The sequence below is a fragment of the Cavia porcellus genome, unplaced genomic scaffold (genome assembly GCF_034190915.1).
Source record: "Cavia porcellus strain 051 isolate PalLab524CR breed Dunkin Hartley unplaced genomic scaffold, mCavPor4.1 scaffold_2, whole genome shotgun sequence".
In the NCBI taxonomy this organism is placed as follows: Eukaryota; Metazoa; Chordata; class Mammalia; order Rodentia; family Caviidae; genus Cavia; species Cavia porcellus.
This window is the reverse complement of record NW_026947485.1, coordinates 30,306,771-30,316,988: the sequence shown is the minus strand read 5'-3', so window position 1 is coordinate 30,316,988 and position 10,218 is coordinate 30,306,771. Positions and strand designations below refer to the sequence as shown.

General features: G+C 37.9%; 1 protein-coding gene across 3 annotated transcripts in view; it reads left to right on the top strand.

Moving 5' to 3' along the window:
- The window catches only part of Jazf1 (JAZF zinc finger 1), a 326,310-nt gene that overhangs the window by 97,110 nt on the left and 218,982 nt on the right, over positions 1-10,218 (top strand). The gene's annotated exons all lie outside the window — the stretch shown is intronic.

Sequence of the window (10,218 nt, the reverse complement as noted above, 5' to 3'; positions counted from 1 at the left end):
TGAATGGCCCGAGGTGGCAGGACCGTGGGAAGCCAAGGAAGGGGTTTCAGTGGTCAGGCCACTCGCACGTTGCAGAGGAGCCACATCCGCAAGGACTGCTGCAGCGAGTGGCCCCGAGCCCGCCTTCTTCTTACCCTGACCCTCCTCCTCCTGCTCTCCACACATTGCACACACACACACAAAGGCACAATGTGCATATATTCGCATGTGCTTTGTCTTGAAGGAGGTGATCCTCTCACATGATTTCAAAAATTCTACTAAACCTTAACATTTTATCCAAGGTGACCTAAAAAACAATTAAGCAGTAAAGTTTCCAGTCTCCCTCTGCTTTCTTATAATCGTTCAACATACTATATTCTAAAAATAGCCCAGGGACTTCTCAGTAATATGCATGTCTAGCTCAAAATGTAGTACATTTAGGTTGGAAGAATATTTGAGATGGACTCATTCTAGACCTTTATAATTACTTCAGTGTTGATTTACTTAGTAATCATTTACTACCTATTACTTGCTAGGATATGTAGATTACAAAAGCTTTACTATGTTAATCTTGTTAAGAAAGCATGAGAGTACAGCATTGTGTGTTATGAGAATATCATAATATGTGAATTATAGGAATAGAGAAAGTTTAGTCTGCGTTAATTTTTTTCCTCTGTGAAGATGGAAACAACAGTTTGAGTATCTCCAATGCCTCCCTCTCACATTTTACTCACTTCTAGCATGTCAGTGTTGCCCAGGTCTTGCCACACGTCCTCTCTCGTGGCATCAGGCTCCTGGCCAAGCCTAAGGGGTGGAGCAGAGGTCACCAACGTTTTCCAAGCAGTTCCAGCTGACCCAAGGGCATACACACTGTCTTTTAGAGCCCCAGGTCACTTCTGAATCCCTAAAATTGTGACTAAGCAGCATGGGTGAGCTGAGTAGCTCGTAGTATACTGGTTTTTGCCTCATTGGTGCTGCTCCTGACCTTGAAAAAAGCTTCTGGTCCCCAGGACTGATTGTTTCTTCCCACCCTGCTCATCCTGTCCAGGGCATCCTCTAAGCCAAAGCACCATCCTCCAAGCTATTGCACTGCCTTCCACTCACTGCCCGTTGACACGTGATTTTCCCCTTCTTGGTGTGGGCATCACAATGGGGCTCCCTGCCAGGCTTTCTGAGGACAGTCTGCCTAATCTGTCCCCAAAGCTAACTCATCTGGGTCACATTCCCTACCTGTCCCCTGCTGCCCCGAGGTGAAAGAGATGCAAAGCACCTACAGCTCTGCCCATTGCTTATCCCCACACGGTTTTCTTGACTTTTGGCAAAACCACCACCTTACTCTATTTCTTCTAGAAATTTTTACTATCATAATAGATCACTTCTGTGATCGATATTGCCAGCTGAACAGTTAACATGGCTTGTTGCAAACCTATGCTGCAATCACTGAAGAAAGTTAATAGCATGTTGGGTGTTAACAATAGAACTCTAAGGAGCAGTGCATTTACAACAGGACCTACTATACAGTGAGTATCATAAAATATGTCTTAATTTAAACTTTCAGAGAGGAATCAAGTTCTTGAGTTCCTACTCATTGCTTATAGTCCATCATTTTTTCTGTTATTTAAATTCTTACTAGCCTGCATGTAATTTCTCAAATCATTTTTAAGGACTTGTTACTGTCATGATTTATCATAATGAATTATTCAGAGTGGTACTATTGATATTTTATATTGCTCCTCATGGCTTAGTTTTCCAGTACGTCCTGTGGTTTTATACCAATACTGGGAGAAATGAGGCACATACCATTGAGCCACACCCCAACCCTTTTCATTTTTTATCATGACATATATTTTGAACAGAGAGTTAAGATGTGAGAAAAGTGGGAGCTGAAGGGCCCTTGGCCTGATGGGGAGTGCGGCACTGGGGTTCAGTGGTCCAAGTCAAGGTTAGGCAAGTGTTTTAAATTATCAGGATCCCAGAGATTTCTTAGCTGAACCACTGGAGTATCTCAGGTCTCTATCAGTTGTCAAAGCATATTCTAGTTGTAAATACAGGCAAATTAGTAGATGGCGTTCTATTCCTACAGATCATAAACAATTTCACTGATTTGAATATATTCAAAGTAGGGAAGGAAGTGGAACTTTCTTTTATTATTTTTTTATCTTAAAAAGGGTAAAACTAAACAGAACAAAGCAGATCAGAAGAAAACAATGTAAATGACACAGTTTTCAAAACAAGACAACCGGAGATCTACAGTGGCTATCATAATGTCTCCTGTTTGCTTCTAGATGGTTGTCTCCACCTCCACACACAATGAATTCATACAAAATAGTATAAAACTAATCAAAACAGAGTAATGAAGGCAATAGGAAAATCAACAGGCTTCCATAATGTCTCTGGTTCTCTTCAAAATAGCTGTCCATATCTTCATGTATGTTGAAATTAAACAATGCAAAACAGACTAAAACTACTTTGAACAAAGAATAGAAGCTTTACTGGATTTCACAGCATGACAATACAGAATCAGCAATGGAAATTATAATGTCTGTTTTTCTTCAAAGTAGCTGTTCATTTCATCACACATAATATAACCAATTCTCATAAACTGTTTAGGAGAAGTTCTAGGCATGTATAAGCCTCTACATGTATACCTATCCTTTCTGAATTGGAGGGAAAAACAAAACAAAATGAAACAGATTACTAGAAAAACAAAAAATAAAAAAGACAAATAACAGTAGCAAAGAGCCCAAAACAATGATGATATAGGCCTTCAAAACAAGGTGGTAGGAACAGAACAAGGTTGTTATTTTACATAGTGATCTTCAAGAGTTCCTCAGGTCACCAGACACAAACATGCAAAATTGTTCTAATCCTATGAACTGCTTTGTTCTACCAACTTGTAGAATTCGTAGCACAATCGTCTTAGCTGTCCTGTGTGTTTATACAAATTTAGATATTTTTTCTTTTCCCCTCCTTTTTCTTTTTCCTCCTTTTCCTAATATCCGGAGATACTATTTTTTCCCTTTTGAGCAGAGCCTTACCCTTTCACTGTATTTATTGAGGAGGAAGTAGGACAGATATACTGCTCTTCTTGTCAACTCCTTTCCATTTCAACCAAATTTTTGTTTCATTGCCTAGTTATGTGAGAAAATGGAAAGGATTATAATGTCTAAATTCACTGTTCACAAATTTATAGTTTTTTTCCTTAAACTTTATCTTCTGTCCTTGAAATGCAGGCTGTGGTATTGCACTAAGGAAAAACCATACTAGATCCTTTGCACTGTATATTCCATATAGGTAGCCCTCTGTCTAATAGCCTATTAATTAAAAGCTGGTTACATAAACATAATCTGATTAGCTGTACAATCTTTGATTCACATTTTTGTTGCCTTTTGAGAAGCATTGCAGCTATCTCACCACAAGAGGGCAGCACAGGTGATTGCATAGAAATTGCTCCTGCCGCAATGACACTTTACATTTGTGACACTGCTTTGCAGCTACAAAGTCTTGTAACATATGCGTGTGGTGATTGAAGTGGTTCTCCATAAGAGATAAAGCAGGCATAATTATTCCCATTTTATGGATGGATAAACTAACGCTAGAAAGGCTTAAAGTATTACTTGCCTACTGTTGTACAGCTAATAAATGACATCCAGTGCTTGAATCCAGGTCTCTTTCCACTATACCACTGTGCTCATAAATAGTGCATAATTATCATCCCAGTAACCTCCTAAAGTACATCTGGGAGACTGTACAAATCTAGAAACCATCTGTTCTTTGTCAGCAGTTTCTGTTTTCTTTTCATTGGACACAGCATCTTACGTTAGCTTTTGAGACCCCTGTTTTATTCCATTCTAGAAAGAAGAGGAAAACTGAGAATTTCTTATCATTAATAACCACCTTCATTGAAATCCCCCTTTTGAGCTAGGTTGTATAGTTGCTTTCAGTAGTTCAGAGATGAGGAGGATAATGAGAAGGGTCAATCTGAGGGAGAAAGCAGGAGCCAGGTACACATAATTCAAAGGACTGCTCCTGCGGTTTCCACGGTGAACTTGAAAGTTCCCTGTAGACTTCTGGAATGCCAGTTCTGTCATTTAAAGGAGGCAGCGGAATCTGGTAAAGGCATAAATATGGCTAAATCAGAACTAAATGAAATACTGTTATCAAACACCTAAGTAATAATCTTTCTAAGTGCCTGAATCCAAGAACTATAATACTAGGTGGCCAGTGGGCAGTCAGACAAATGGTCACATTGCTGAGGGCCTACAGAATTCGCTCTAACAGAATTTGAGCATTTTGGTTGTAATTTAGGTGGTTCTCTCAGGTACTAATTTTGAGAACTTTTGTTCATTTATTGAAGAAAAAAGTTCAAGCAAGTAGTGGCCTGTGGTTATTCCAACCGCCCAGTGACTCGTGAATTTAGATCTGAAACCAGAATAGGTAAAATCGATATGCAATAAATAGATGCTGCCTAATTATTTTTTAAATCAGTAAAATAATTAAAGCCTTTATAGTCAGGCCAATTAATGTGTTGCACAGTTGTATGGTTGGCTTAATAAGGAAAATGTTTCAGAAATACAAAATTCAAAGACCAAAAACAACTAATCACTGAAAAAAAATTCCGTGCAGTTGATTAATTGTCCTCTTTTTCTCTTAAGAGACTAAACTTTTAGTAAATCTTCTCAGTCTGTGTAGGTCCAGTTTAGTCCCTGTCCCCATTGTAAAGTGCGAGTGTTACAATTTTTCATTCATCATTTTCTTAGGTTCCAGTGTGTCATTGTTATGTTTAGTGAAAGAATACAAATATTTATTTTAAATGTTTCTTTAAACAGATTCTTAGTGGAGGGTAGAACTCTGTAACGCTCTGCAGCTGGGTTGCAGAGTTTTGAAATTGGTTGTCCTCTGCATACTAAGCCCCCTGCAAGCACTTAGCCACGGAGGGCAAAATCCCACTTAACAAGAAATCACTAGATAGGGATCTCTACAATAGGATATAATGTTTACTTTGGACCTCCTGTGGTCTACCTGGGAAAATTTTCCTAACATACATTTATTAAAAAGTTATATATACACATTTATACAATGTTTGCTTATGGAAACATCTGTGTAAGAATCCTTAATTTATTCCTTTCCACAGGGAAATATTTAAATGAGAGAGAGCAGTTTGTAAGCAAATCAGAGAAAAAGTGAACATAGCGCATTTAGAATACTCTGAATTCTGATTGAATTTTGTTTTGTTCTACGTTGAAGCATTTAGACAACACGATTATCCTAACCAGAATTCAGGAATCCAGGAACCTCATTCTGATTTTCTTAAACATTTTTGGAATTTCACCAGTCTTTTTAGAGTGCCCTGTCATGGGAGGAACTGCGTATTGGTCTTCTTTCTCCTTTTGCTTTCTGTTAGCCTGCAGTGAACCTTTGGCCTTACCCCAAGAGTATGGGTGGTATATGTTTTTAAATTGATATATTAATGTTGAATTTTTATTGTCACACTTTCTGTTCGTGCTCCTTTCAAACCTTTCATTTATTTGTTTCTGAACCTTGGATATCTCATAAAAATGTCACCATTGTGGTTGAACATTAAGCACCTTCCCATTTTGCTCTGGGCCGTTGAAATAAATTTGGACCAGGTGCTCTGCTCATAATGGAGCCCCTTGAAGTGCTCTGATAATGAGCCGGGACGGAAGCTGTCAGCCTTCAGCTGGCTTGAAGAATGCAATTAGGGCAGTTTTAATACTGCAGAGGGACCCCATCCAATCAGGCATTTGACTTAAACCAAGTCTAGAATCCTAAACATGTACTTTAGGCATGTCAGCTTTGTCTCTGCACCGAAAATGGGGGAAAGCATTCCTATACAATGGATCCATTTTTTAATTCAAGAAGGAAAAAAATGCTTTAAATGCCAGGGGAGGCTGTCTGTCATCTGTCCTGCTTGGTATCATGTGCCTATTTATGATCTGATGTCATTCTGATCAAGATAACCAGTGTCAAAGTAAATTTCAAATAGTCAAGAGCATCACAAGTTCATTTCTAAAAAGCCACCTTACAGAATTACTAGAACAACCTCTTTTTTTAATAGTGAAAAAATTGGATTCACCTAAATATCCATTAATACAGTGAGTGCTTGAATAAAGTGTCTTCCCCATAGGAAACACTAGGCATGCGTTAAAAAGAGTAATATTGTCTATTGTATATTGTGAGTAAAGCAGATCATTTACAGAGCAGTATGTAGCATAGTGTATTGTGGAGGGAAAAATGACCAACTACAATATACATTTATAAGTACAGAGAAAAGATTTCAAAGGAAGCCGACTACATTGTGAGTGGCAGAAATAGGGAAGAGTGAGGATGGCAGAAGTTACATTTTGATTTTCTCTATAAAGTATTTTAAAAAGTATTTTCTAATATTTAACAAATAATTTATGTATTCCCAGGGTGAGTGAACTTTCTATCAGATAAATGACTTACTCTTAAGTCGATTAATAAGCTTTTGTGGCCCAGGAGGAGTGAAGGAGGAGCTTTTGTTGCTTCCAGAGATGCTGGGCGGGCACGGTAATAATGAATTATTACTGAATAGCAACTTTATATTCTTTATTTCAGAAAATCCTCCTAACAGTCTAACAGAATGGGTATTATTGTATTCCCTGTACACCTGAGGACACACAGGTTTGGAAAGGTTTGGTAATTTTCCAGGTTGCTGGGTTTGCAGTGAGGTGTCAGATGTGAGCCCAGATCAGCACCACCTTAAAGGCTGTGCCTTTAACCCCTTCTCTTCCCCTCACGTGGTTTCTGAGGAGTGTTCTTTAAAAGCAGATTTGATTTCCAGGGCCATATATCCTCTTGCATGTCCAGAAAGTGAAGACTTACTTGAGGAATTGTTATTGTTACAGACATTTCTTACAAATGCTTGGACTGGTCGCTAAAAAGCTTCACCCCACACCCAAGGAACTCTCAGCTGATTCTCCAGTGAGTGGTGGCCTTTGTCCCAAAGGAGGCTGTGTGTAATGTTTTCAAATTAATTTCCTTTGAAGTGCAGTTGAAAAACAAATAATTTTATCTTGCAGGCAATGTAGTTATTGTCAGTAATAAGATATAGTACGCAAAATTAAAGAGCAGCATCATTATAAAATTATTATTTTATAAACTCAAATGAACAGTAGCTTACTCGAATGGTTTGCTTTTTAGTGTGTTTATTATTTATTAAGCCACAAATATTTCTTATTCCATAAAATAAGCAGCTTATCCATAAACTTGAAATATGACTCTCTCTGTCCCACGCATACATGTATTTCTGTCCCCCAACACCAGATCTTGAGCTTGGGTTTCTGCTGTATGTTGGTTTCTTGTTGACATTTAAAATGTTATGCACAGTATTAAAATCCCATTTTCAGTTTCATCTTTGTTTCACAAATAAAATTTTGGAATATTTCCTGTGAAAAATAATTACTAACTATAGTCACAAACGAGCCTCCTCTGGTGAGCTAACACCTCATGGTCTTTCTTCTGGCATGTGACACTGACTTGTGTACTTTCTGGGGATGAAATAACATTTGCGCCAAACAATTTAAACATCCTTACTCAGGGGCCTGGAAAAGATAAATATGAGGCTTTCCAAAAATTTTGCAGTGGCTGTTACATAGTACTGTAATTTACTGTGTTTTTAAATAAAACATTAAAAGCAATGGAATAGATCAATCAAAGAGAGGAAGCCTCATTTCTGATGTTTTTAATTAAACTATTATTCTTTTTGAGCATTTTACCAATTTAAATGATTGACTTTACTTGGCATTTAGGTACTTTTTCTTATACTTCTTTTTCTAGTTTTGATTTTTAATATTTTAAATGTTTTGCCTTTTTTTATAAACTCCTTTGATCATATAGTTACAAAACTATTGTTGAATCTTCTCTTCCTTTGCTGCAAAGAATTCACAAATCCAGGGGCTTCTGTATCTACAGCACATGGTTTCTTTGAAACCAGCACATTCCCCAGGCAGAAAGGATGATGCAGACGGGAAGGGAAGGAGCATAAGCAGCCATATTCAACATGATGGGTGTGAGAGTTCCTTATTCCTCCAAAGGGAGTATGCCTCGGTGCTTTTAACATCTTTTAAGAGCATCTAAGTGCATCTTGTTAAATTGTCCGAGGAGAGAACACTTTGACCAAATCATTAAGAGGCTCAGCCCAACAAACTGCCTGATTTAAAGTGAAAAATAAAGCAAAATGCAAAGGACTAACGTACAGAGTCAGGTTGGGAGTAATATGTTCCTGACTTTGATTTGCAAACCTTTGGTACTTCTCAGAGAAAAGGGTGGGGAAACAGCGGAAAGTCATCGCACTCCTGGGCAAAGCCGAGAACTAACCCTCTTCTCAGAAAACAGACCAGGACAGGAAAAAGGCCTGATAGCCACAGACAGCAGTGGCTGGGTGGGTGGGCTAGGCGGAGCGGGACGTCTGATACCAGGTTTGTAGCCAGGCTGGGGCTTTCCTTGCTGTGCTAACTCAGCATTGAACAACCCGATAGTGGATGCTCCTTTAAACCTTACTGGTGGTGTAAGATCTTTGCCCACAAACATGCGTGAGAAGGAGAGCCCAGGCCACACTTAGCCTGCTGCTCTCACTTGCAGATACTGCTGATCATCTTTCACTCTGAAGAAAATCAGTGGGTGGGGAGGAGGGGGACGAGGTGAGAGAGATTGTCTTAGTATCTCCCTAAATGCAAGCATTTTAGATGTTAGGCATACAGTGTAATCACAATTTCAATTTTTAAAAAATATTTACTCAGAGTAAGGTCTGGAAGGCATATATATATATATATATATATATATATAATGTAAAATTAAAAATACAATACAGGCACATGATAAAAAATTGAACAGCACAAAGGAAGTTAAATTTACATCCTCTCATATTTTCTAGCCCTATCCCAGCCAAATTTTTGAAACTTCTATAAAGTGTTTATATCGTTACCTCTAAAATGGTCACAAGGAAGAAAGCTGAATATGTGTGGTTTTTTTCTAATTTTTACAATTATTTATAGTTTTTGTTGTTTTGTTCAAGAATGTCTGGGGATAATTATCTAAATTTACATTAAAGACGTGACTTTGGAAGTTATTTTATGCTATTTAAACATACAGTTGCATATAGTCATGTCCATAAATAAATGTGGTAATAGTTATTTGAAATGAACTTTATTCTTCAGCTTGAACAAATTAAACTCTATAGTAGGCTCATACCATTTCTTTAATTGCATTAATTATTACATACTGCCCTTTGGTACAGTTCAGTGGGCTTGGGGGAAGCTGATTATAGCAGTTTGTTTCAAGTCAGTTTTACACCCCGGGTTGACAATATCATCACACCTTCTCACTGAAATGAAAGAGCTTGAATGATCCTATGGGTTGATTATAGCAGATGCAGGAGAAGGTGCAGACCATGTTTGAAGCCTCTCCACTGTAATTATTTGTAGCATGACCCAAATGATGTATTTCCATCATTCATCTTCTTAGAAGTTCTTTGCTTTGATAGACTTTAGAATGGAACACATGATTACTTCAGGAATTTGTTCCTTCCTAGATTTCAGGCCGTGGTATTAAATTTACACTATCAGGAATGTCTCTATAATGTAACATTTTTGTCTTAAAACAACAACAATAACAAAAAAGGTAAAAATCAGCGCCTTTTTACTGCTAGTCGTTTCATTCCATATTTTGCAGTAAAATGTACCCAGAATATGGTAAATACATGGTCCCTCATAATGCCGTGCCACGGCCACACTCCTCTGAACTCGGGAGGTAATAATGCAAATCGAAAGCAGTTTTCTCCCCTGCACATTTGTGCTTTTTCTGTTCACAGATGTGCCCCTCCATCCCATGTTTCCTGTTTTTGTAAACCAAGCATATTTTTGTCATCACCTTCAAGCCCTTTAATCAGCTATAAGTACCGTCCTGGATGGAAGGGTCTGTCCAGTCCACGGGTCTGTGTGTGGGTGGCATATGGTAAGTAAAAGGTTTTACCAAAATCTTGGCAAGTTGAGAGTTGGGTTAAAAATATCTTTTATGGAGAGTGTTAACATTTGTGTATTAATGTAATTATTAAAAAACTCAAAACCTTTCCAAATGGTTCTGTGAGGGAAAAAAAAAGCTAGCGTTTAATTGTAAAACTAATAAGAAGATTAAAGATTTCAGGGTTGATTGAGGCAATATTTTCAGAAGGATTTTAATTTAGCCATTAAATTGAAG